This window comes from Paramisgurnus dabryanus, chromosome 23, assembly GCF_030506205.2.
Source record: "Paramisgurnus dabryanus chromosome 23, PD_genome_1.1, whole genome shotgun sequence".
Classification (NCBI taxonomy): Eukaryota; Metazoa; Chordata; class Actinopteri; order Cypriniformes; family Cobitidae; genus Paramisgurnus; species Paramisgurnus dabryanus.
In genome coordinates this window covers 13,218,686-13,244,462 of record NC_133359.1, presented here as the reverse complement: position 1 = coordinate 13,244,462, position 25,777 = coordinate 13,218,686, and the positions used below count along the sequence as shown (strand labels likewise).

At 37.2% G+C, this 25,777-nt stretch overlaps 1 protein-coding gene across 3 annotated transcripts in view; it reads left to right on the top strand.

The window, feature by feature from the left end:
* The first annotated feature begins 1,547 nt into the window (after positions 1-1,547).
* Positions 1,548-25,777, top strand: part of LOC135781319 (solute carrier family 45 member 3) — a 39,266-nt gene continuing 15,036 nt past the window's right edge. The window contains exon 1 of one of the 3 annotated variants that reach the window (XM_065291736.2): positions 1,548-1,676. The gene's annotated coding sequence lies outside the window, so the exon portion shown is untranslated. Of the gene's footprint in view, positions 1,677-6,324; positions 6,346-16,596; positions 16,618-25,777 lie in introns of those variants that run through there. The other 2 variants (XM_065291738.2, XM_065291737.2) reach the window with 2 other exon arrangements.

Here is a 25,777-nt window from a genome sequence, read left to right as displayed (position 1 = left end):
ATATAGATACAGATAGATGGCTGGAGGGATGGATGGATATATACTGCATTCTGTCAGATAGATAGATAGATGGATGGATGGATGGATGGATGGATGGATAGACGGACAGGAGAGACAAACAGATACTGCATTCTTTCAGATAGATAGATAGATGGATGGATGGATGGATGGATGGATGGATAGACGGACAGGAGAGACAAACAGATACTGCATTCTTTCAGATAGATAGATAGATACAGATGGATGGATGGATACTGCATTCTTATAGGTGGATGGACAGAGAAAGACAGACGGAGGGATGGACGGACAGAGACAGACAGACAGATGGATAGATAGATGGACGGACAGGAGAGACAGACAGATACTGCATTCTGTCAGATAGATGGATGGATATATAGATACAGATAGATGAATGGATGGAGGGACGGAAGGATATATTCTGCATTCTGTCAGTTAGATAGATGGATGGATGGATGGATAGATAGATGGATGGACAGGAGAGACAAACAGATACTGCATTCTTTCAGATAGATAGATAGATGGATGGATGGATGGATGGATGGATGGATAGACGGACAGGAGAGACAAACAGATACTGCATTCTTTTAGATAGATAGATAGATACAGATGGATGGATGGATACTGCATTCTTATAGGTGGATGGACAGAGACAGACAGATGGAGGGATGGACGGACAGAGACAGACAGACAGATGGATAGATAGATGGACGGACAGGAGAGACAGACAGATACTGCATTCTGTCAGATAGATGGATGGATATATAGATACAGATAGATGGATGGATGGAGGGACGGAAGGATATATTCTGCATTCTGTCAGTTAGATAGATGGATGGATGGATGGATGGATGGATAGATAGATGGATGGACAGGAGAGACAGACAGATACTGCATTCTGTCAGATAGATAGATACAGATGGATGGATGGATGGATGGATGGATGGATGGATGGATACTGCATTCTGATGTGTGGATGGGTGGATGGACAGACGGATGGACGGACAGAGACAGACAGACAGATGGACAGATAGATGGACGGACAGGAGAGACAGATAGACGGACAGATAGATACTGCATTCTGTCAGATAGATGAATGGATGGATGTATACTGCATTCTGATAGGTGGATGGATGGATGGACAGACGGACAGAGACAGACAGACAGACAGATAGATAGATGGATAGATACTGTATTCTGTCAGATAGATAGATGGATAGATAGATAGATAGATAGATAGATAGACAGACAGACAGACAGACAGACAGACACACAGACACACAGAGACACAGACAGACACACAGACACACAGACAGACAGACAAAGATAGATGGATGGATGGATGGATGGATGGATGGATACTGCATTCTTATAGATAGATGGAAGGAGAGTTTTCTCTGTTCATGATAATAAAGTTCTCCAGAAGCCTGGGAGAAAAGCGGAAGAATCGCTAAGGTTTAACTTAATTTCTTCCTTCATTGGTGGGCTTGAACATAATAGAGTGAATTAACCCGTCCCATAGAGCTCTGTCGGGACCGTGCAGTGATTCATGCTTTTTTCCCGGATAATTTGAGCACGTCACTGAGTCCTTCCCACAAAGTTGGAAAACAGCGGAGCGTCCGTGAACGCGACCGGACACACGAGTGCCGCGTCTGAAGGTAAGATCAACCTCTTCTTTCTTTTATACACGATATCATTTTTTATAAGTGCCAAGTATTGGATTGAGTTTAACAATGAACCAAAAACAAGAAACTTATTCATTGTGTGAAAACCCGCTTCCGCTTCTTGAGTGATACGCGCGAGGCGCATATATTAACGAGTAAGTTAAAGCAAACATATTTGTACCGTTATAATTAAACACATGCTAACGTTATTAACGTTTTTCGCGTGATGTTGGACTGCGTTTAGTTTTCAGTGATGTCCACAGCTTAACACCGTGAAGTTTAAACGAGAAAACTTGGTCACATTTAAACTCTATTCAGCTTAGCGTTTTCATACTTAAATAGCGTAAGTACTTTTTGCTTTACAATAACGACGACTTCGTTTATAATTTCCCAATCTTTTCATTTCTGAAGCTCTTAACATTTGCTGAGACCCCGCTGTTTTGACACATGGCTGTGGGGGAGGTCAATACTTCTGTATTTTGGGCAGCATTCCCAATCAGCGTCTATGATAACGAAAAAATGCTGTATATGTAGGTAGCAAACTGGGTTTTGAGTGAACTAAAACTGCAAATGTGTTTATATTTGGTCACATTTCCATCCACCGGCGCAGTTATTATGAGTCACTGCAGACAGCTTGGCAATATTTATGGGGAGTCTAGACAAGCATTTATTTATAGCAGTCTCTCCTGACATTGTTCGCCTGAAACTGTTTAATAACAACAACAAAATAAGAGACTTATTTAAAGCTCCTTGCTCAGTAGAGACTGTAAACAATGTTTCATTTTATACCAGACAGAAAATCTCATTTAATGAGTAAGTTGTTTTTATTAAAATTGTATGTTTATGAAATATTTGTTTTATGAAAACGCATCACGGTATTTTAGTTAATCAGAAAAGTTTAACTAGACAGAAAGTTGTGTAATGGCTTAAGATTCAGTGCTCATCTGCAGCTTCATCGAGGACTGTTCTTCACCCGAAATTGCCTTGCCAGACCAGCTGTACTTATCTTGACTAATGCTACACAACTAATGCTACACAACACATCAGATCAACACACACACACTGTAGTAGAGCCTCTTAAAAATGTGTTTTGGTTTCTGAATATGTTCCTCTTTCTACCCTCTAGTCTGCATTGTGTTTTGTGGGAATAATGTGAATCACTGTGTCCGAAATTGCCTACTTCCATACTATATAGGAGGCAAAAATCAGTAGGCTTATACAAGGCGAATAGTAGGTGTACGAGGCGAAAGGTGGAGGACACAGATGACATTCGAAGTGTGCATTCGATGGACACTTGACTATCCTGTGAGGCCACACGAGCTGTAGAGCCACCAAATTACAAAAAGTTAATATAATAAAATATTGAAAATATTTCTATCGAGCGGCTCTTTATAGCCCTTTTCACACAGAGATTATGGAAAATACGTCCGGGATGTTGATTTTGGTTAATTTACACAGCCAATGATTTTTCTGAATCTGTGCGTGCAATCCATAGAATGTAAAAAATATGGACGTGGAGTCCGTGACATCACCCATAGGTTTGTGAACAGCTTTTATGAAGCCAGTAGTAGGCGGAGCCTGCCGGCGCCATGTTGGTCGCTCATCAACATGTATCACACGCGGATAACCGGAAATGGGTAAAGAGGCGGGACGTACGTGACGTTGAGGTGGCTGGTTGCTAAAACCACGTCCGCCTAGCTCTACGGTAGTGATAGCAGTGGCAGTTCACCTGTCACTCAAGTGGCCAGGACTTTAATTGTGCAAAAAATAAATTTGCAGCATCTGAGATTTGCTTATGATCCGTGATTTCTCGTGCTTGCATCTTTGTTTATAATAAGATCATAAGGAGCGTGTGACGCGCTGTTCTGTTATGCTGGTCAATGATCTCCGCTTCAGCGGTTTCAATCCAGTTTGCAGACATTTCTCGTTGTGAATGTTAATCTTCATTTAATTCCCCATGTGTCAAGAAGCTGAACGATTACTTATTGTTGCGATGACACGCGTGTCCTTACTACGGCATTTTCAGATTTTTAGCGGCATCTAGCAGCGAGACTGGGAATTGCAACCAATGGATCAATCCATAGCTCACCCCACCTTTCAAAAACGCATAGTGAAGCTACGGTAGCTGCCACATGACAAACATGTTGTTACCTGAGACAGCGTAGTGACAAAACACTCTATAGATGGTTTCAGCAGTAACAACATAAACAAGCAGCTGTCGTGGTCCGCACGTACCTTCCGGTAAACTCCGCTAAGAATAAATAACAACAAAGTTCTTTAAACGTAGTTTATTTATTTAACAAGCAAAAAAACAACACATAGATTATCTAGGAAACCAAAACATTTGTTATTTTCGATGAGGCATTTGTTCAAGAGATCAGTTAAGCAACTGGGTGATTCTCACGAAAACTTGGTTTTAAAAATGTCAAGCATAAAAATGTAAAAATTGCTTAAATTTACTTTTTTTCCCACCAGACATTGAAAAACAAAATCTGGAGTACATGGGAACATTAATTTAAACACTTTTACTTATCATTTAACACTTTTTGTAACATAATTTAAAAAATTAGTCCTAAAAAATCTCATTACCGCAACAGTCAGAAAACATCAACACTGACATATTTTCAAAATGACATGACAAACCTGAAAGAACATAATTTGGAGATTCTGCACATGCATTTAAAATCAAAGTATTATGCTTCTATTAATTAAATTAACATTTAATAAGCATCTGTTGCGGTAATGATAATCAAAATGTCGTGTAAGCATTCTGACAAGACAATATTTCAAATTAACTGTAAAAAAATGATCTTACCTGGTAGCCATCTTGAAGTAACTGGTCCATGTGCTTGGTCACTCAAAATCAAACTTTATTACAATTCTGTATGTGTGCTTAAACTGTTCTCAAAAAGTGTTGCGGAGGATGAGAACATCAGGCATGGACACATCATTTTCCAAATTTTTCTTCATTATTATTATACATGAATATTCAGTAAAAAAAAATTCTGTCATCTAAAGTAGTCTAGCAAAACATCCATTTATTTTTTTTCTAAATATTTTTGTGTTAATTTGATTAAATTACAACATAACGCATGTTCAAACACAGCCGGACACGTTGCGGTAATGAGAATTTCAGCAGAAAATGAGATAAAATTGACAAATTATAAATTCTTATGTTGAAATTACACATTGTGCAAGGTAGAACACAGTATTGTGTTAATTCTGATGCTTTTTAATATTACTATATTACACATTTTATAGCTAAAATCATTAGTGCCGTGGTGTTTCAATGGTTTTGTGAGAATCACCCAACTAGTCAGACCATTAAAAAAAACGAAACCGGAAGTACAGTTCGGATCCAGACCCACGTGCGTCCGATGAAACCGTCTATTTAGATTGTTTGTCCATCTAGGGCTACTGTATTAGCATTGCTGTGTGAAATGGCGACTTCCATGCAAGGTGACTCGCATTGTATGTAAATAAAAACGGCTCATTCTAAAGTAAGGAAAAACAATAGAGTTCATTTTGTAAGGTCTGATAATATAGTTATGTATATTGTATTGCATCTCTGTGAACCTTCTAAAAGTAACACAATGTACCTTTAAAGTTTTTTTTGGCCCTGATGAAATGTAATTAAATCAATACTTGCTGTATGTTTATATCCTGTACTTGCACATTTTGATGTATTGGAAGTGCTTTAAATCTAAATTCAGAACAGAACGGGTTTCGGGCATAAAAAGCAAAAGATGGCCACAATTTAAGATTGTAGTTACAAAAAGTGAAGGTTAGATGTTGGGCTTTTCACATAATTTATAATTTTCGGTACAACCAATTATTCCAGTAACCCCATACTTAGCGCTCTGTGGTCATACCTTTCTCTGCTGCCAAAGGTCTGGTGCTTTTTTGTATGTCAGACTGACCAAGAACCGTTTGCTTTGACCCTATGACATGTAAAGCTATCAATCCTGACCTATCACAACCGCATTTCGTAACTGTTTTACGAGGTGGCCAATTCGTATGAATAGTAAATATTTGTATGATCTGCTTTCACCCAGTGATGTTGGGTGCCGTTACTTATTTTCCAAAGGTGTGGCTTCATTATTGCATTTTTTTCTAATAATCTTACACTTTTGGATGATTCACACATAGTACAAATTCATACATATTGGACATGTCATGAAATATTTACGAATTGAATCACATTTTGCTTTGTTTTTCCATGCATTGTGGTAGCCAGGCTATTATAGAAATATATTATATCAATATATATTAACAGACCAGCGAGAAAATATTTTTTAATGGTGCGGCCGTCTCTATAAACCCCTGTGCACAAATACACATAACGGAAAATATGTCGAAATTGAATTTTCCTAATTAATTTAACCAGAAGCACTAACTAGTTTTGGAAACTTTTAAGGCCCAAAAACATTTCAGAAAACATTTTACCTGTAACATTTTCCCATTAACCTGTTATACACGGCTGTTGCCATCTGTCTTACAAGGTAAACAATGTCTGGCCATCTGGACCAAAGGCCAAGTTTGCAGAACACAAGCTTTGGAAAGTCACCTCATCCTCTTGGATTGGTGGTTTTATTTAAGTTACACATTTTTTTATGCTGCTCTGGGTTTCAGTAAAAAGTTGGGAGTTGCCAACTATAGCCAGGTTAGTGACTCTTGCTTAAGTTAGAGAAAGATATAAATGTGTTTTAGTCATGAAGTCTTTCACCTGTTGCTTTATTGGTATTGCACTTGCAGCAAAAATGTCATGAGTTTGATTCCCAGAAAGCACAAATAGGGATAAAATGTATGTTTTGAATTTACAGTAATTCGGTTTTGGATAATATGCAGGTTTGTGCAAGAACATGTTTGTGAAGATTATCTGTTGAAAATGCGTTTTATATTTCATTTCCGAGGCAACACGGATAACACAGTTTTATTCAGCCATCATCAAACGTTTGATACCAATCCACATTTTATATCGAAACAAAGGGATTCCATCAGATTCATTTCAATTAAGATTTTCAAGAGTTTCAATTTTGTCACCACCCACTTCGTTGCAAAATAATCATAGTGTTTAAAGCTACTGAGAGAGTATGTGGGAACATTGTGTTCCCCAGCCTCTCTATCAACTGTTTATGTTCTGCGTCTTCCTCTTTGGCCTTCAAGAACTTACATTAGAAGAAGGAATGTGTGTCCTTGTAGAAAGGATAGATATTTCCTCTTTAAGGACACAGTTTGCTAGTCATAACAACTGATAACAAAGTATGGATAACATTTTATTAGTCAATTCACCGGTTAGATATGAAACCCTTTAGTATTGGAATGGGGTAACCATGCATTATAGTAAAAGTGTAGTAATTGCATTTAATTTTTGTTTTTGGTTGAAGAAACAGTATACATTGTGGCTAGGGCTGGGATAAACGATTATTTTTTTAACGATTAATCTAGCGATTATTTTTTCGATGCATCGATTAATCTAACGATTCATTTTGTCAGTCCGATTCGACTTCGATTCGATTCTCGATTATCTCCCCATTAATTAACTAATAGCAAGTTATACATGTTGATTTACATATCTGAATGTAAACATTTCAATATATCTTTATTGCTCTTAAAATTTCAAAATAAAAAAAGACTATACAAATGCAAAATAATGCATTCTTAGACAGAGGTAGCATTCAATAAAGCATTTGCAGTGCATACTGTGCAGTTAAGTAACCGTATAAAAATCTCAAGTTCAAATTACTTTATTTTACATGCATTTATGAGCAAAACCTCTTCAATGTGCCTTTTGATGGTCTGTGTAATTTTTATAACTAGATTTGTTTAATCCACATTGTTTTTCTGTCCATTTAATGACAGATGTAAACACAATTATTTTAAGAAGCACATATATTATTAAATCTCTTTCTCTTAAGTTTATTAAGATAGATGAGGACTCATTTACTGCTGGACAGAGAGTGAATGAAAGCGCAGTCTTCTGGCAACAGTGACATATTTCATTGCTTTCTGTTAAATTGCTCAAATGACTGTTTAAAACACACTTGGCATCACATTCATGATTTTATGGTAAAATGACACTTTTTCGCGTAAATCCACGAGCATTTAAACCATAAACAAAGCACTTTCACTTTAATTGAGCGTGAGCAGCGCAGCAGAACCACGCAGAAACGTTTGCAGCACTGTTGCTACAGAGCCGCCCAAGTATTTGCAGCTGGCTCCGACCTCCGTTTATATCCGTTTCGAGCCGCGAGCTCGCGCTGCTCATGCGGCGGGGTGCATGCTTGTTAACATGGGCGCTGAAAAAACCACGCGCCGCGCGGCCGCAGGCACTGCTCACCCTTGCTGTTTGAAACCGGCGTGGACTGAAGCCAATTGCGTTGCTACTACTGCGCCGCCTTTTTGGGTCTGACGAATCGACGCGCATATTTTGCGTCTACGTATTTTTTGCGTCGACGTCGTCGATTACGTCGACGTGTTGTCCCAGCCCTAATTGTGGCAATAAATAATTTTCAATACCACGTAGGCCTATGCTATACTAAATATTAAATATTTACAATACTTTTTGAACAGTAATTAGTTATAGAGTAAGTAGTAAAAATCAGTATTCAAAACGCAGCAGATATATTCCTTCAGATGACATTTTTTGGATATATGAATTTTAGGATGGACTTCTAACTGTCATGTCCGAGTAGTGATAGACGATATTTGCAAGTTTTATGTGTATCAGCATCGGCCGATATGTGGCTGCTGTGTTCGTCGAATTTTTTTTATACGCCATTATTTACAGACAGAATGCTGGAAGCCGCAAGCGATTGCAGGTCATGTGACTAAAAACAACCAACCTTTCCGTGACAACATCCAAAGCTCTGCCTAACAGCTGATCATAGCTGCGCAAAGCGAGTTTTTTTTCTCATCTCTCTATATATTTGTAGTAGTAAAGTGCTAGAAATCAATATCCTTTGCTGATAGTTCCTCGTCATTGTGGAGAGTGCAGTTCATGGTTCAATAGCACCTTCACCTGTTTTTACTATTTGTTAAATATAGTTTTTTTTAAGTTCAATAAATGTTACTTTTTTAAATTGAGACTTGTAACATTTGGCATCATCGTGTTATTTTTATGATGTAAATGGAGTGAGCAAAAGCAGTATCGGCTCCAAATATCGGCTCAAGAAAATCGGCAGCCTGTATCGGTCATCTGCTAAGGCTGAGAAAACAAAAATCGGTATTGGCATTGGCACAAAAAAAATCTATATCGGTCGATCCCTATGTCCGAGTATAATAATGACATCTGTGCAGAGTAGCGGGTCGAAGCACAACGCACATACAGAAAATTACTTTGCATATAACTGCAATTTTACAGTTCAAACAGAGATGGCGATAGAGAGGCCAAAGTTACAAACTGCTGCCTCAAAAATTTTCAAGTTTTATGCTTTTTCCTCATAAAAAGCTGCTTTGAACAATGCATAGTTGTAAAAAGCACAATATTTTACTACAAAAACCATGGTTAAACTACTGTAACCCCCCCCATAGTTAATTTGTAGTAATCATGGTTTAAGTTAAGCAATATTTTTTTTTTGTGAAACCACTTTAAATTGTGTAAGGGAAATACTGGTCATTCCTTTTATAATTTAAAATGTCAAGCAACTACATACGCAAATTGTTCCGCTCCTTCAAGCTATTTAAATACTGCAAACTACCAAAATATGTTCCTCCTTCCACTCCTACAGGAATTCACATAATCACTAAATCGCAAAATTACATAAAATCTCAGTAACAAATAGATGGAGGTGATGATGGAAAGGTACCACAAATGCAAACTCAGCCATTCCTGGGTGGAAATTTCCATTACGCTGGAAATCCTGGAAACAGGCAATAACAATCATTAGACGTCCTCTTTGTCTACACAAATGACAGACCGTTTGTGACCATGCATAACCAGAGATTCACATTTTACTGCTCTCACCTTGACATGTACCTGCTCAATCTTCATGGATTTAGAAAGATAAAAATGAAAAGATATAACTTTGGGTGTGGAGGTGTTCACACAAAAGGTGTTTAAACACACACTAAATCAACAAACTGGGTAAGACGTTCCACAAAATGATTTTGGATGCAACAATAGCCGAGGTGTACCATCATCAAAGCACTTATCCATACGGACTTAAATCACAGTTTATCCTTTCAAAGACTTCTGTGGGTCTCAGATATCAAAGGTCTTCAAACGCTGAACTTCTATCCTTTTCACTACATGAAAGAGAACTCGACCCCCAACCCATATTTTTCACTGTCAACCAGACATTCAATTTCTTGAAAGGACAGTAAATCACAAACTTCTATTTCCATTTCATCCTTTGCCTCTTTTCTTAACACAGGGTTTCCTTGTATACACAGAATCTGTTTACTCAACCAAAGCATTTGTGTTTACTGTATAGGATCCTTTTCTCTTTGCATCTATAGTCAACATCTGTTCTTATTACTCTGGGAAAATGACTCAAGATGAGTCTCTTTCATCCCATCCTCAGGGCTTCACTTACACCGTTGTTATTTTGGCCAGACAGTCAGCATAAAAGTATTTCTCGCTGCTAGAAAATGAATTAGCAGTCTTGACTATATGCATCACAATGATGTGTTTTATATCCATAATGGAGTTTTGATATAAACTGACAACCTCTGAAACATGGTTTTAAATTGGATTATGCAATGGGTTTATAATGTAAAATCCATCATTGCATTCCAAGTATAGCCGGACACTCCTATGAAACCCCAGTTAAATTTATTTTTTTTTTGATTTACACATAAAATCATCTTATATAAGAACATTCTGTTAAATATTCTGTGAATATAACCTCACTATCTATTGACTGAGTAAGGTCATGTCAAAGATAGAAGTGAATGTAAAATCAATGACAAAAAAAATGACACATTTGTGTTCCTGATCTCATTTTCACAAACAATGCCTTTAAGGGTCACGTTCTTCCTGATCCCATTTTCAAACTTTAGTTAGTGTGTAATGTTGCTGTTAGAGCAGAAATAATACCTGTAAAATGATAAAGCTCAAAGTTCACTGCCAGGCGATATATTTTCTTTAACAGAATTCGCCTTTCAAAGCCTACAGTGAACGGTCGGTTTTGGACTACAGCCCTCTACTTTCTGCTTTAATGACGTCACTAGAAAAGTTTTTTGACTAAACTCCGCCCACACAAATACGTCAGTCGGCAGCTAAGCTAACAGCAAGCTAAGCTAACAGCAAGCTAAGCTAACGAATCACAATACACTAAACAAACTACACAATAGGCTTGGGCGGTATCCAAATTTTGATACCATCAAACCGCCTCCCTATTTTACCCCGGTATACGGTATTACCGTATATAATAATTAAAAAATTATGACGTAATCAGACGGCTTCACTATAATGTTGGCTTGTGCCTAAACCCTTTAGAAACTGAATACCAACACTAATACTGAAACAATAACAAAATAACCTGCACAACAATATTAACAACTTTTATTAGCAACAACTAGCAGTTTATGAAAAAAGTTAAATACTAAGCTCAAACAGAATTAACCAGTTGTCGGTTAAAAAAGTGATCTCTAAATTAGGCTATTATAGACAGTGGACTAAACGCGACTACAGTTAGCCATCTCATTCCAATTTCCAGGATATTTTTGTGTGAAGTGAACAAATCCCTCACACTCAATTTTTCACAACTTGCCTGTTTGTACTTATAAACCAATAAAAACATTTGGCGCAAGGTCACGGCATTTGGGTTCTGGCGCAAGGTCACGGCGTTTCGTGCACTCGCGTTGCATCAAGCTAAAATTTAATCAAAGCAACAGTCTCAGACTTGAAGAAAATTGCTGAACATTTAAACCTATTTTCTGCACATTCCACCATATTTTAATGAAATAAAGTCCTCTTTCTGTTAACTTTAATTTCTGCATATTCCAGCAAATAAAATAAAAATATTTTTTGTAAAATCCAGCAATAAAATATTTAAAACGAAAGTCTTTCCTGGTTGTATTCAGAATTATTAACATTCACGTCTTTTAACAGTAAAGTGCAGATTAAGTTTTTTTTTTGTAAATCATTAGACATTTTTACCACTTAATTAGGTTTTGCTTTGTAGAAAGCCTTTCTTTAAAGTGAATTTCGTTTTGTATAAATTGTGTCTTAATTTTAATAAATGTTTTATCAACCAATTGCACGTATTTAATAAATTAAAAGCAAATATAGTAGACAATATAATAACCATGACATGGAGGCGCCGACACGGCGCGTTCGCTTGCATTGCATTGTTAACTAGAACGCACGGACCTCATCATAAATAAATGAAACTCATACATCAGCATTTAATATCTTTGCTGCATTTTTCTAAAACAGACAAGGGCTTTCTCGCGGCTTGCATCAGCAAAGCATTGCATCGTCCATGTTGCACTTAACAGAAGTTAACACTTGTCTTTTTGAAAAATAAAAAAGTAATAATAATTATACAAAAGAGTTGTTCTAGTCGTTATTAGAAGGCAGTTAGACCTGCCTTGGCGGTGCGTCTTTAATGCATTCTGAAGGTGCCTGTTTTATCGTTTTGCAGTCTATTAGGCAACATTCCGCATAAGATGGGTTTAGATTTGGAATTACATTACATCTACATTTTAGTGCTAACTGATAAGGTGATGATGATCATCATCTTTCTTTATTATTTTTAGCACTACCTCAAACTTAAGCGCCGTCTCTCCGGAGCTGTCATTTTCTTAAATAAGCCGTGGCAGTGTTTCAAATGAGCTTCTAATAAGACAAACGCCTTTATTTTCCACGCGATCACCTTACCAAAACCATTGAAACTAAGGAGTCATTTGTCCTCTGATTACATACAAGCAGCATACAAGCTCCTCGGCGACACGTTTGCGGGAATCATGTTTCGCATGAGCCGGAGGCAGAGCAGCAGAGAGATGCGACAGAGTTGCGAAATTGCAGGCGCGGCTCGAAATGGCTGTTATTTCAAACAGCGTAACTTGTTTTAAACTAATCAGTTAATGGCTCGGTGGTCGTTGAAGAAAATGTTTAGTTTTCGCCATCCCTAATTTAATATTTAATCCTTGTCTGCTATATAAGTTCATTGTTTTTTTTTAAAGGCCGGTATGGCGGTATAGAAATTGATACCTTTGCTATTTTTAGATCCCGCGGTATACCATATTACCGTATTACCGCCCAAGCCTACTACACAATCAAAACTTGTTAAGTATTTCTGAAGGAGGGACTTCATAGAACAAGAAAGACATCAGGCCGTTTTTAGGACAGTGAAAACAGCGCTATACAGATAAGTAATTAACGTGTTTTTTACCACATGAAATATGAACACGTTATATTGCGCACTGTAAACACAATCAAACACAGAAAGGTTTTTTTTAACCAATCCCTACTGGAGATCTGCAATCTGGAATCTACTATATCTAGCACCCGAATTTTGTGTTAAAGACAAATTTGCAAGATTTTTTGCTTACCCCATTGGCAGATTTTTTTGTTTGTTTTATGCACAAAATCACTTAAATTAGATATTTTTGGTCTAAAAACTAGACACATTTTTGGGTTGTTTTGCCCATCAAGAAAAAGCATCTTAATTTAGGAATTTTTAGATATTTTTACTGAAAACAAGACAAAAATACTAAGTTTTATTTTACTTGAAAATCATTTTTTTGCAGTGTAGTGATGAGTTGCAGTAACACATTAAAAAGTTACAATTGCTTAACTTATTTTGATGTATCATGACTTATTGATGACATCATTTTTATAGAAGTGTACTTCACTAAAAGTCTTGCCCCTATCCCAATAACAACATACTACATTTGACTACATTTTAAACTTAAGATTGTGTTTTGCATAATTAGAAACCACATGCAGTTTTGAAAAGGGTTATAGATATATGTTAGTACCGTTGGTGAAGGAAATTAACTTTTTGCCTGCATCATTACCATGACAACAAGTGCTATCTGAAGCTCACCTCAGCACTGTGGTTCTCACTGAGGTAAAAACATCCTTGTACCAGCCCACATCCACCTTTATTTGGCCTTGAGCCACATACGCTAGAACAAAAGGTGTGTTCACTTCCTACTGGACAAATTTTTTATTCAGCCAGAATTTCACATCTCCAAATTAGCAGCATGCCAAAGATTCTGCTGTAAGCAGAAATATTAGATATTATGGGGACATTTGGGGAGGGGAAGTAGAGCCAGAAGGATGGTCTTACATGTTATGGATTTTGGCCTTGGGGTGTAGAGGTAGAGGTGTGAGAAAGGCTTGTCCTTTAACCTGATATGGGCCATTATTGCTGGGTTTTTTGCGACGACAGAAGTTAGATGGATTATTTTGGGGGGGTTGGTGAAATGGACGAACAGATGAAATGGAAGTAACCGCAGTCCTGAGGTGGAACTGATATGAATCTGGCCTTTGTTTCATATCAGGGTTGTGCTTGGGGCTGTTTAGTGTTGTGTGGGTCCGAAAAGGAAGCCTGAGGCTTGGATTGTAAGAGGAGGATATCAACCCAATATAGTGTTTTTTTCATCCCAGAGGTTAGAACAGATAAGAAACAGTATTATAATGGGTGAGGAGAAAAGAATAAGGGAAGAAATTCAAAGGTAGATGAATAGTGAACCTTACTGTCTTCCATTTTGATATATTCGCAAGTAAATTGTGGCAACTGTGAAAGATATACTGTGTAATGTGTCTGCTTTCAAAGTTCAAGGGCGATGGCGTCATGCTTGAAAAAAGTACCTTGAAAAGAATTCCAATGTTTGGTATTTACAAATGCCACAAAATGAATGTTGATAAACCTCCGATGCTTTGCATATTTCTACATTTTTACAATAGTACATTTTTCCAATTCATTCGTTATAGCATTGACATTTTTAATAAATGTTACGCACATATTAAGGTTTATAATATTATCATTACAATGAAACGACATACCTATGTTATTGCAGAAGTCTCTGGAATACTTGATTCTGATCGGTCGAGCACAGCATTCTACAGTAAATTTTAATTTTTTTAGCAATTTTTTGGCTTTTACAGCTTTTTTCGACAGAATAGTGAAGAGATGAAAGTAAAGTACACAAGGTGAGAGATGAACAGTCAGAAAAGAACTACAGGCTAGGACTCAAACTCAAGTCACCAACATGTCAACCATAGACGCGAAATAATAGATGACATGTCTCCATAGACTTGCCATAAGCCAAAATATATTTTAAAAAATGGCCACTGACATCTTGTGCCGATGATGTCATTTGGAGCCAGAGTCTGTGCAGTAGGGATGGGAAGAATCCCTGATTCACTTGGTGCATGTGCATTAAAAGTAAACGATGCAATGCATTTTCATCACCGATTCTAAAATAACAGATTTATTTATGTATAATTTTTAGTAGATGCGCTATACTTTAAAGGGACATTCCACTTTTTTTGAAAATATGCTCATTTCCAGCTCCCCTAGAGTTAAACATTTGATTCTTACCGTTTTGGAATCCATTCAGCTGATCTCTGGGTCTGGCGCTATAGCACTTTTAGCATAGCTTAGCATAATCCATTGAATCTGATTAGACCATTAGCATTGCGCTAAAAAATAACAAGAGTTTTGATATTTTATATTTAAAACTTGACTTTTCTGTAGTTACATCGTGTACTAAGACCGACGGAAAATTAAAAGCTGTGATTTTCTAGGCACTAGTAGGCAGATATGGCTATGAACTATACTCTCATTCTGGCGTAATAATCAAGGACTTTGCTGCTGTAACATGGCTGCAGCAGGCGTAATGATATTACACACTGCCCGAAAATAGTCCCCTGCCATTAAAAGTAACCAAGGGGACTATTTTCGGGCACTGCGTAATATCACTACGCCTGCTGCAGCCATGTTACATCAGCAAAGTCCTTGATAATTACGCCAGAATGAGAGTGTAATCCTCACCATATCTGCCTAGAAAATTGTAACTTTTAATTTTCTGTTGGTCTTAGTACAGGATGTAACTACAGAAGAGTCAAGTTTTAAATAGGAAAAATAGTGAAACTCTTTGGGTTTTTTGTGCGATGCTAATGGTCTAATCAGAATCAATGGATTGTGCTAAGCTATGCTTAAAGTGCTAGCGCCAGACCCGGAGTTCAGCTGAATGGATTTCAATACGGTAAAAATCAAATGTTTAACTCTAGGGGAGCTGGAAAATAAGCATATTTTCAAAAAAAGTGGAATGTCCCTTAAATTATTTAGAAAGTGACCAAAAGTTTTAGATTGCTTTCTCCTTTCTAAACTGTTGCTATGTCCTGCTGACGCATCACAACCCATTTTTCCTTTTGACTCAATCACAAACACACAAATCAAGTCATCCTACCCCTTTTTAACAGCATCTTATTATTAATTTAAACTGGATCCAGCCACCAGGGGGTGATCAAAATGTTTTGGCTTCACTTTTCAGGACGTGTGTGCGCCATGATGTCAATGTGCAGCTCACTTGGCTTTAAGTGCTGACATAGTAAATTGTTTTATGATGGTAGCTAAACTATTAAATTAACCATTGTCCCTGGCAACCAGACTCTGTTGTTCTGCTTTTCTGCAGCTCGACTGACACACCCAACACCAAGGTCATAAGTTCGATTCCAATTACATGCACACAGTTATAAAATGTATATCTTTAGATAAAAGTTTCTGCCGAAATGCATAAATGCACATCTAGAGGTCCCGCCGGTCTATCTATAGAGCACTCCATAAGAGATCATTGTTTGAATTATTGTGTCTTCCAGGCCATCAGCAGCCCACATTTTCCTCTCTTTTGACCTGATAAGAGTCTTTCTGTATCAAGTTTCTATCGCGTTTCTCTCCCGGGATCTGCATAAAACCAAAGTGTGATGAACCTCAGCAGATTGTGTGTCTGCACCTGAATCTGATACCATTGGGTGAGAAAGTGTAAAATCTAACAGCTCTTGAACAATTTTTTCTGTATTATGGTTTTTACATGTTGCTTTTAAGTTTCACAGCACTTTTAGCTATTTCTTTTGTCTGCACTGAACATGAAAGACAGTCACAGCCAATCAGAATATATTTGATGTTTAAAGTCACCATGAAACGGAAGTGTCAATTGCCTAATTTTCCCCGTGGTGACGTGTATCCGAGTAAAACCGGCCTCTGAAATGAAATAAGGCAGGGCTGGATTTGAATTTGTCCATCGAGATCTGATTGGATCATTTGAAGTTGGGTCGTGTTGCTAATTGCTAATCGCAGCGGTATTCTCCCGGACCCCGCCCACCTGCCATGCATTTTGACCGGAAGTAAAGAGAGATCGTTTTAGGAGGGGAGGAGATTTGCATTTTTGATTAAAGATTATGAGGGCACATTAATTTTTTTAAATGAATGAAGCTCACAGATAAATCTAGGGATGCACCGATACCACTTTTTTGGAAAACGAGTACAAGTATGAGTACTTGCATTTCAGTACTTGCCGATACCGATACCGAGTACTTAATAAAAAAACTTGATTTAAATTTACAGGTAACAGCTTTAGTCATATAATTTAACAAAAAAACAAAGGACTAGTTTTCCATTTTGTTGTAAACTCTGCCTCTTTGGACAACACAAGAGGCATTAACCCCTTACACGCCGCTCAAACATAGACATTTCTCAAACCGTGGTATCGATTCCAGGTATCGGGGGACTTTTAACGAGTACGAGTACTTTAGAAAATGTGTTATCGAGGCCGATACCAGTATCGAGATCGGTGCATCCCTAAATAAATCATTTGTAAAAATACCACAATATTACCAAACAAATTACAGTTTTTTATTTTAATTTTCATTGCGACTTTAATGTACTAAGGGTGAGGCTAAGTTGATCTGTACGATCATACTAGTAAATTCTTGACCGTCCCTGCAGCCTTTAATTTTCACTTTTTAATCTAACTACACTTACAGTCAGAGATGTATAGTAACGAAGTAGAACTACTTCACTACTGTACTTAAGTACTAAAAGACAGTATCTGTACTCTACTGAAGTATTATTTTTTTCTCCTACTTCCACTTTTACTTCAGTACATTTTTTCTTTGAGTTTAATACTTTTACTTCAATACATTTTTTATGTGCTGCATAGTTACTCGTTACTCTCAAATGTTACGAATCATGGTCACATGGTGGTCTGAACCAATTGGAGATAGTGAAGTGCGACCCCTCCCTCCCTCTCACTCACAAATATGAGCCGGGGTTGTGGACAAATGTGAAGCGAAGAGAGAACCAAAGTGCGCGAGAAACACAGAGAGAGAGAGAGAATGCGCAAGAAAGGGCGAGTGTGCGCGAAAGAAGGAAACCTAAATTCAATGAAACACCTTGTACCTTTACCTATTACCATTTTATCGACAAATATTTCATTAATTCTGAATTCTCTATCGCCATATCAGTTAAATTAATCTGAATTATCTGAACATTCATGTCCTTGTACTCCTGCTACAGCCAAAGGAATTGTGAGTGTCCTTTAGCTTAAACATTTGAAATAATATAAACAATATCATATTCAAACTTTTGACTGTTTTCTTTAATAACTACATTACACAATACTTGTACTTTTACTTTCAGTACTTGAGTAGTATATTTTAAAATAAACTACTTGCAATACTTAAGTACAAAGCATGTTTAATACTTTAGTACTTCCACTTAAGTGCTGTGCTTAAAGAGCACTTCAACTTCTACTCAAGTCACTTTTTTAATAGAGCACTTGTACTTTTACTCAAGTCTGGGTCGCTAGTACTTTATACATCTCTGCTTACAGTTACGAACTACAACCTAAAAACCTTATTGAGAAGTAGATTTTATTTTATTGTGTTCACTGTACTGTGTGATGATCTCACCAGAATTTGTAACTAGTTTACGAATTGGCAATTTTTTATTTTTTTACGATGTGACCAAAACGTAAGATTATTAGGAAAAAGTAATAATGAAACCCCACCCATGTACTCAACGTCACTAAAGCAGATCTAAAATATATGACTTCATACGATTTAGCCACATTGCTGCTTCTCTTTGAGGTTTGTCACATGATTAGGATCAAGTGCGTTGGTCAAGGGTTATACTAACGGACGCTAGGATAAGATTAATGCTCACGGGTCATGCCGCTGTCGTGTGATCTCTGTTAACAAAGATTTATGTTGAGATCCTCCATAGTATTAAAGGACTAGTTCACCCCAAAATGAAATTAAAATTTCTTTGTTTTGCTGAACAGAAAGAAAGATATTTGTAATCAAGCAGGAAACAGAAGCACCATTGACTTCCATAGTAGGAAGAACACAACTATGGAAGTCAATGGTGCTCAAAAATCGTTTTGGTACAAACATTGCTCAAATATCTTCCTTTGTGCTGAATAAAGAAATTTATACAGGTTTGTAAACAAACTGTGGTGAGTAAATAATGACAAAAATGTATTTTTTGGATAAACTATCCCTTTAAGACCACAATTCTTCAGGCCGGATTCTAATAAATGGGCGGATATTTTGAGTTGACTGCTAAATAGTTTGTTGTTGTGGAATGTTAACTTGCTAGGATTAGAGCTGTTGAGGCGACCGTCTTGTCCGCTTTTTGTAACCTCAGACCTACCCAAACCACCGCTGAACGTCTTTTGAGGTTTTGGGATGGACTTCCACTGCCGCTTGTGGTTCTGATGTCATTTTGGAGAAATGCTTTCGCTCAGACACTCGGGCTGTTGTTGGGGGTGTTTCTAAGACTCTTAAGAGCTGATAAAAGATTAACTGAAAGGACTTGATTCCTCGGTATATCAAGTTACTAACATTGGCTCAATGTACACAAAGGCTGTTTTGTATGGTAATAATGTCCTTCAGAGCCATTAAAGATAATCTGCGGGGGCAGGGGGGGTGCGGTATTGAATTGGTCTGGGATTGTGGCGTATGAAGAGAGGAGCATTAGTGGTGTCAAAAGATCTTCCATCCTTTACCCCCAGCACATACACACATGCACATTAAAAAATTTCAGTAATCGATGCAAATGCAAATAAAAAAATCACAATAAACTGGAATTGTTGCATACATTTTTTATTTTTTTGGAATTACCAGTTATTCAAACCATTTAAGATGAACATATGCACTTGCAACCGATGTACAGAATACTTACAGGTCATTGCATTGATTGAATTACCCAATGCTTAGTACCCAATGATTCATGTCATGGAAAAAGCACGGCAGGTTTAAAGCAAACACATGTGGCTTTCATTTGACACATAATTTAGGGCACGTCAAACATGCTGCTAAATTCTATACGGTAGCTCGGCTTATAACTCCCAGTTTTCCCTGTCTCTCGAACCATGAGACCGCTGGCACGATTACACTTTTAGGACCGCGTGAGTGACATGTCTCCTTGAATTGTCCCTTTTCATTAGGACATGTCTCCCCTTAAGGGACAGTCATAACAAGGTTCTGAAATTAACTCCAGTAATACAATCCTCTTCGCCGACCTCTGTTTGTGGTGCATGCATCGAAAAAAATGCTTCGGGTTCAAGTTAAGCTCTTTTGGCATTTGCGGCATTAAAATGATTAAGATATTTCATGCTAAATAATTTTAAACAGTTCTTTAAAAGCATTAAAACATATAAAAGGATACAGAAATACACTCTCATTGGAATACTTATGGAACATTTTTAGAGTTTGAAAGCTGATATATGTAAAAATCGGTTTAGTAAAGTTACTTCGCCATAAAGTAATGCTTTGAAGTTGTCATTGTACTGGATTGTTATGTTGCATCTATTGTATGTATTATATGAACGGCAGAATGTGTTTACATGGTTATCATGATATGTTCCTGTAGCTTATTTGGTAGAGCATTGTTTTAGCATCGCAAAGGTTGTGGGTTTGAATCCTCGGGGAATGCACAAACCTATTGCCTTTAATGCAATGTAAGTTGCTCTGGATAAAAGCGTAATTGATATTAAACTAAGTTTGCTGCTTCCTAACACTGCAGTCTTGTCTTTGTACTTATAAAAAGTAGGGGTGCAACGGATCACAAAACTCACGGTTCGGATCAAATTACGGTTTTTGAGGCACGGATCGGATAATTTTTTGGATCAGCAAAAAAAAGGATGGGAAAATTCTAATAACAAATCAAGAAATTACAAACATTTATAAAAATAACAAAGTTGCACATTAAGTAAGGTCTAAAATTATTAGGTACAGAATTTATCAAATGAATAATATAAAAAAAAAATTATCAAATAATAACTGCATTTATTCTATTAATTAAATGTAATTATAATTTTTTTAAAGCTTCAGAAGTGATTTTCTCTTTGTCTTGGGATGTTTGATTAACATTAATGACACAAACTTAAGTAGGTCAATTGAGCTTACTGTCTCTAAGAAATATGCACAGACTGCATATCTCTCCATGTGTGCACTACTGAGTCCCCTTAACTCTTTCACTGCCAGCGTTTTTCAAAAAAAGTGCCAGCCAGCGCCAGCGTTTTTCATGATTTTCACCAAAGTTTAATGCCTTCCAGAAAATGTTCTTCTTTAAATATATCAACATACAATATACCAAATGAAAGAACAGACCCTCTGCTTTCAAAAAAAAAAAAAAAAACGTTTCACCAGTGGTTCTTTTGTAATCAGCTTTTGAATATGGGTAGGTTTCTGCAAAAACACCACATTTTGAGCAAAAAGCAGAGATAATTCAATTTTTGTGATGGACTTTTCATAGAGATCCCATTCAGAGCGATCTTTAAAACAGACATGGACATGCAGCCGCTTGCCATAGGGCAATACTTCCGGGTTTAAAAAGTTGCGGAAGGTGGATAATAGCGGTATTGCGGAAAGACGGAAAATCTCGTCATTGGCGGGGAAGCGTTTTCTATTAATTAACGAGATATCTCGTCAATGGCGGTGAAAGAGTTAAACGAGCGCACAGACACGGGGCGAATTAAAAAATGCCGCAGCATCACAGTCGTCCCACATAAAAACGTTACGTTGTATTTCATTGCTCTATTAGCCAAATATATTTTAATACACTACAGTATGATAGAGAGTAGCACTACTCTCTGAAGTTTTCACATCAAGAGTTCTGATCTTTGAAGGATGATAACGTCTGACTCGAGCTGGACCGGACGCATTCAAACGCACGTACGTTTGTGCGTAAATTACACTGCTCACTTTAGTGCCTTTTTGCAGTTAAACTGTTTAAAATCATTGGAATGTTAACATTTGCAAACCTTTGAAACACTTACAAATGATAAACTTTCCCTATTTAAATTTGCGTATTAATCCACGAATCACATGCGAGCCAACCGTGGGTCGTGATCCGTTACACCACTAATGAAAAGTGTACATTTAAGGGTCTGTATTTCTATGGAATAAATGAGTTCACGTATGCATTTTGTGAAACCGGACTTGGCACTTATCTGTTTGAAACTGCTAAATGTAGTATCTATTAACATATATATCTATATGTGGTGCGAAAGAGTGGAGGCAGAGACTAATTTGCATATTCATATTTACCGTCCTAGCTATGCGATTGCGTAGAGGCCGTGACTAATTTGCATATTCATAGATACGCGTATACTAAAGGGTGTAGAGTTACATTCAAGCTATTTTAAAGCCTGAAGACATTACTGTGACAGGTCAAACTTTTATGTATGCTTTTTAGATGATTTTTAACTGATAAAATTATTGACTACAGGGGGACTTTAAAAACACATCACATCAGAACTATAGAAGATTTGGGTGATAATCCAACTTAACCCATCTGCATTTGACAAGTTAGATCCATTAACAACTACTGCTCAGAGAAAAACGACTCAATTATGCTTTTCTTTTGTATAAATTCTCCTATACTACATGTCAGTTCTGATGTTGACCTTGAGCCCCAGTTCTTTATAGAGATGGGGGAAGATGTCACGGGACGGGTGAAATGTGGGGGGTTGACTGAGTATTAGGACAGCGGGGTAGTGGTCCTGCAGAGATGGACTTGGATAGACCCCCCAATGGTTTCTTTGAGAGCCTGAGGAATGAGTGTGAAATGTTTGTGTTGTCTCAGAGAGCCGCGTTTGCGTCTACCCCTCAGTTTGGCATATGCTTTGTGATTGAGATCATTATCGCAGATATTTAAGAAATTCACACTTTTTTTTCAGTTAAAATATGGACAAACCCAACCGTTGATTTGAAAGGACACTCTGCTTTTTTGAATATATGCTAATTTTCAAGCTCCCATAGAGTAAAACATTTATTTTTACCGTTTTGGAATCCATTCAGCCGATCTCCGGGTGTGGCGGTACCACTTTTAGCATAGCTTAGCATAATCCATTGAATCTGATCCGTTGTGATTTTCTAGGCAGATATGGCTAGGAACTATACTCTCATTCTGGCGTAATAATCAAAGACTTTGCTGCTGTAACATGGCTGCAGGAGGCGCAATTATATTACGCAGTGCCCGAAAATAGTCCTCTGCTTTTGAAAGTTACCAAGGGGACTATTTTTAAGGCGCTGCGTAATATCCTTCCGCCTCCTGCAGCCATTTTACAGCAGCAAAGTCCTTGATTATTATGCTTGAATAAGAGTATAGTTCCTAGCCATATTGGCCTAAAAAATCACAACTTTTCATTTTCCGTCGGTCTTAGTACACGATGTAACTACAGAAGAGTCAAGTTGTAAATAGAAAAATTATCCACACTCTTTGGTTATTTTTGAGCGCAATGCTAATGGTCTAATCAGATTCAATGGATTATGCTAAGCTATGCTGCTGAAAGTGGTACCGCCAGACCCGTAGATCGGCTGAATGGATTCCAAAAACGGTAAAAATCAAATATTTAACTCTAGGGAAGCTGGAAAATGAGCATATTTTCAAAAAAGTGGAGTGTCCCTTTAAATTAACCTTAAATTATCTATATTGAACTTAGCATTTTTAGATTGTATGCAATAAAATGGTTTACTGTTCTAATTATATTTAAAGGTGCAATCTGGAACTTTTCAGTAAAAAATTAAGTTAGCACACAAAAAAGTACAAAAAAAAAATAAGTTATTCGCAACCATAAGTTTGTAATAAAAATGTATACATTAAGCTGTCGGCTACAATTCTGCGGGAAGTTTTATTTTGATGTCATCTGAGTTCACACCACGAAAGATAAGTACGTAAACAGGGCTCCAGACTGCCCCCAAATGGTGGCATTTTGCCCCTTAAATTTGAGAGTGTGCCACTGAATTTTACATCCAGTCGCACATGTGCAACCAGTAAATTTGACCTTTTTTTCCATAAGTGCACAATAAAATGTGACACTGAATTTGAAACAGCACATTGTACTTTCTGCATCTATCATTAAAGTATTTATTAGTAATACAGTTGAAATTAGTACAAATGTGAATATTTGGTTAGCATGTTGATTTACGGTGTGTGCCCCTAAATTTTCTGGTTGCGCCCCTAAAATTTTCAGTTAGGGGCCATTGTGCTCCTAGTGAAAAAAGTTAGTCTGGAGCCCTGGTAAAGTAATCTGTAGTTTGATGTTTCAAACAGAGATGTCGATATACAGACAAAAGTTACGGATTACAGCTGACAAACTTGTGAATACTTGTTATATGCCTTAATCCATCATAGTGTGTTATGCACTACGTGATCAAAACGCAAATTTAAAGGACAGTTTACCCAAAAATTATGATTATTTTTTAAATTATGTCATTATTTATTTGCCCTCATTTTTATCCACATCCAACCATTAATTTGTACCTTTAGTCTTTTAAGGAAGAAAGGAAGCAATTCAACAGAAGTAAATGAACTACTTTTGTGATTATGAACAAAATTCTATATAAACCCAGTCCTCTCAATTTTGTGAAGGTTTTAGCTTCGACCCCAGGTAACAGATACAAAATGTGTTGCTTGAATGCATTGGAAGTCTCTTTGGATAAAAGCTTCTGCCAAATGGATCGCTATAAAATGTAATGTATCATTTTAAATAATTTCAGCAAACTTTGATTCTTCAGATGGAGATGACATGCGTCCTATCTGCCAACGATGAGCAGATGGCCCTCATAGATGGAGGCATGTAACACCAAATATGAATTTAGCACCTGGTTGTTTTTCATCCTCCTTTAAGGTGGCAGCTGATGTGAGTGTTCTCACACATGTCTCATAATCAGATGGCGGGGCGACAGTCAACGCCACATAACTCTTTAAAACAGCGACGCAGAATTTAAAGTATAGCGTCGAACACCAGCCATATATGTAATCTATTTCAGATGACCATGTGAACGTTTTCAGCTTTTAAATGGACTATAGAACAGTTCACGGAGCATTTTGATCAAATTAAGATTAAAGTGCATCTTGGAGATCAAGTTACCTCAACTGGAGAAAAGTAAGTCATTGAAAACTGCAATGTGATGTTTGTAGTCTTTGCATTTGACAGAAAAATCCTCTCTTAAAGAGGCCAGAAAGCAAAAGTTTGCAAGATGTTGGAACCTGCTTGTCATTTTGAAAGATGTATCTTAACTGTTTGACAACTCTTACCCCCGTGAATTGTGGGAGGAAATTGTATTTAAAGAAGGAGCGCAATTGGTGTTGGATTACTATAGGCAGTATCTGGGAGATGCAAAGGGAATCTTTTTCATTGCTAAAAAAACGTTATTTTGTGTATTATTTGGTATAATACAATGTGTTTCCGTGGTTTATGGTTAAAAACACACTATTTTCCTCATACCGTAAATTTTTTTAGCTCCAGATATCCCTGTCTTCCTGAAACGCACTGATTTTGTACAAAGCTCATCGATCTAAAAAGCGCTGTGTTCCTGATTGGCCAGCTAATCTGATCGTTGTGATTGGCCTGAATACCTCTGACGTCAGCCAGAATTGTGATGCTCCTTACCATGTTTAAAAGATTCACTCACAATGCAATGCTAACAGGAGTTAACTTACAGGCTGAGGAATAATGATCATGTCAGTCTTGTCTACGTCAATAGGCCCAGGAAGTAAAATGTTGCCTACAATCCATGTGTTTGTTGTAGTCCAAGAAAATAGATTTCCATTGGCGACGATAACTTTCGTCATAATTTACTTTGGGGTATGTACCTTTTGCGTATCACTAACATGTACTAA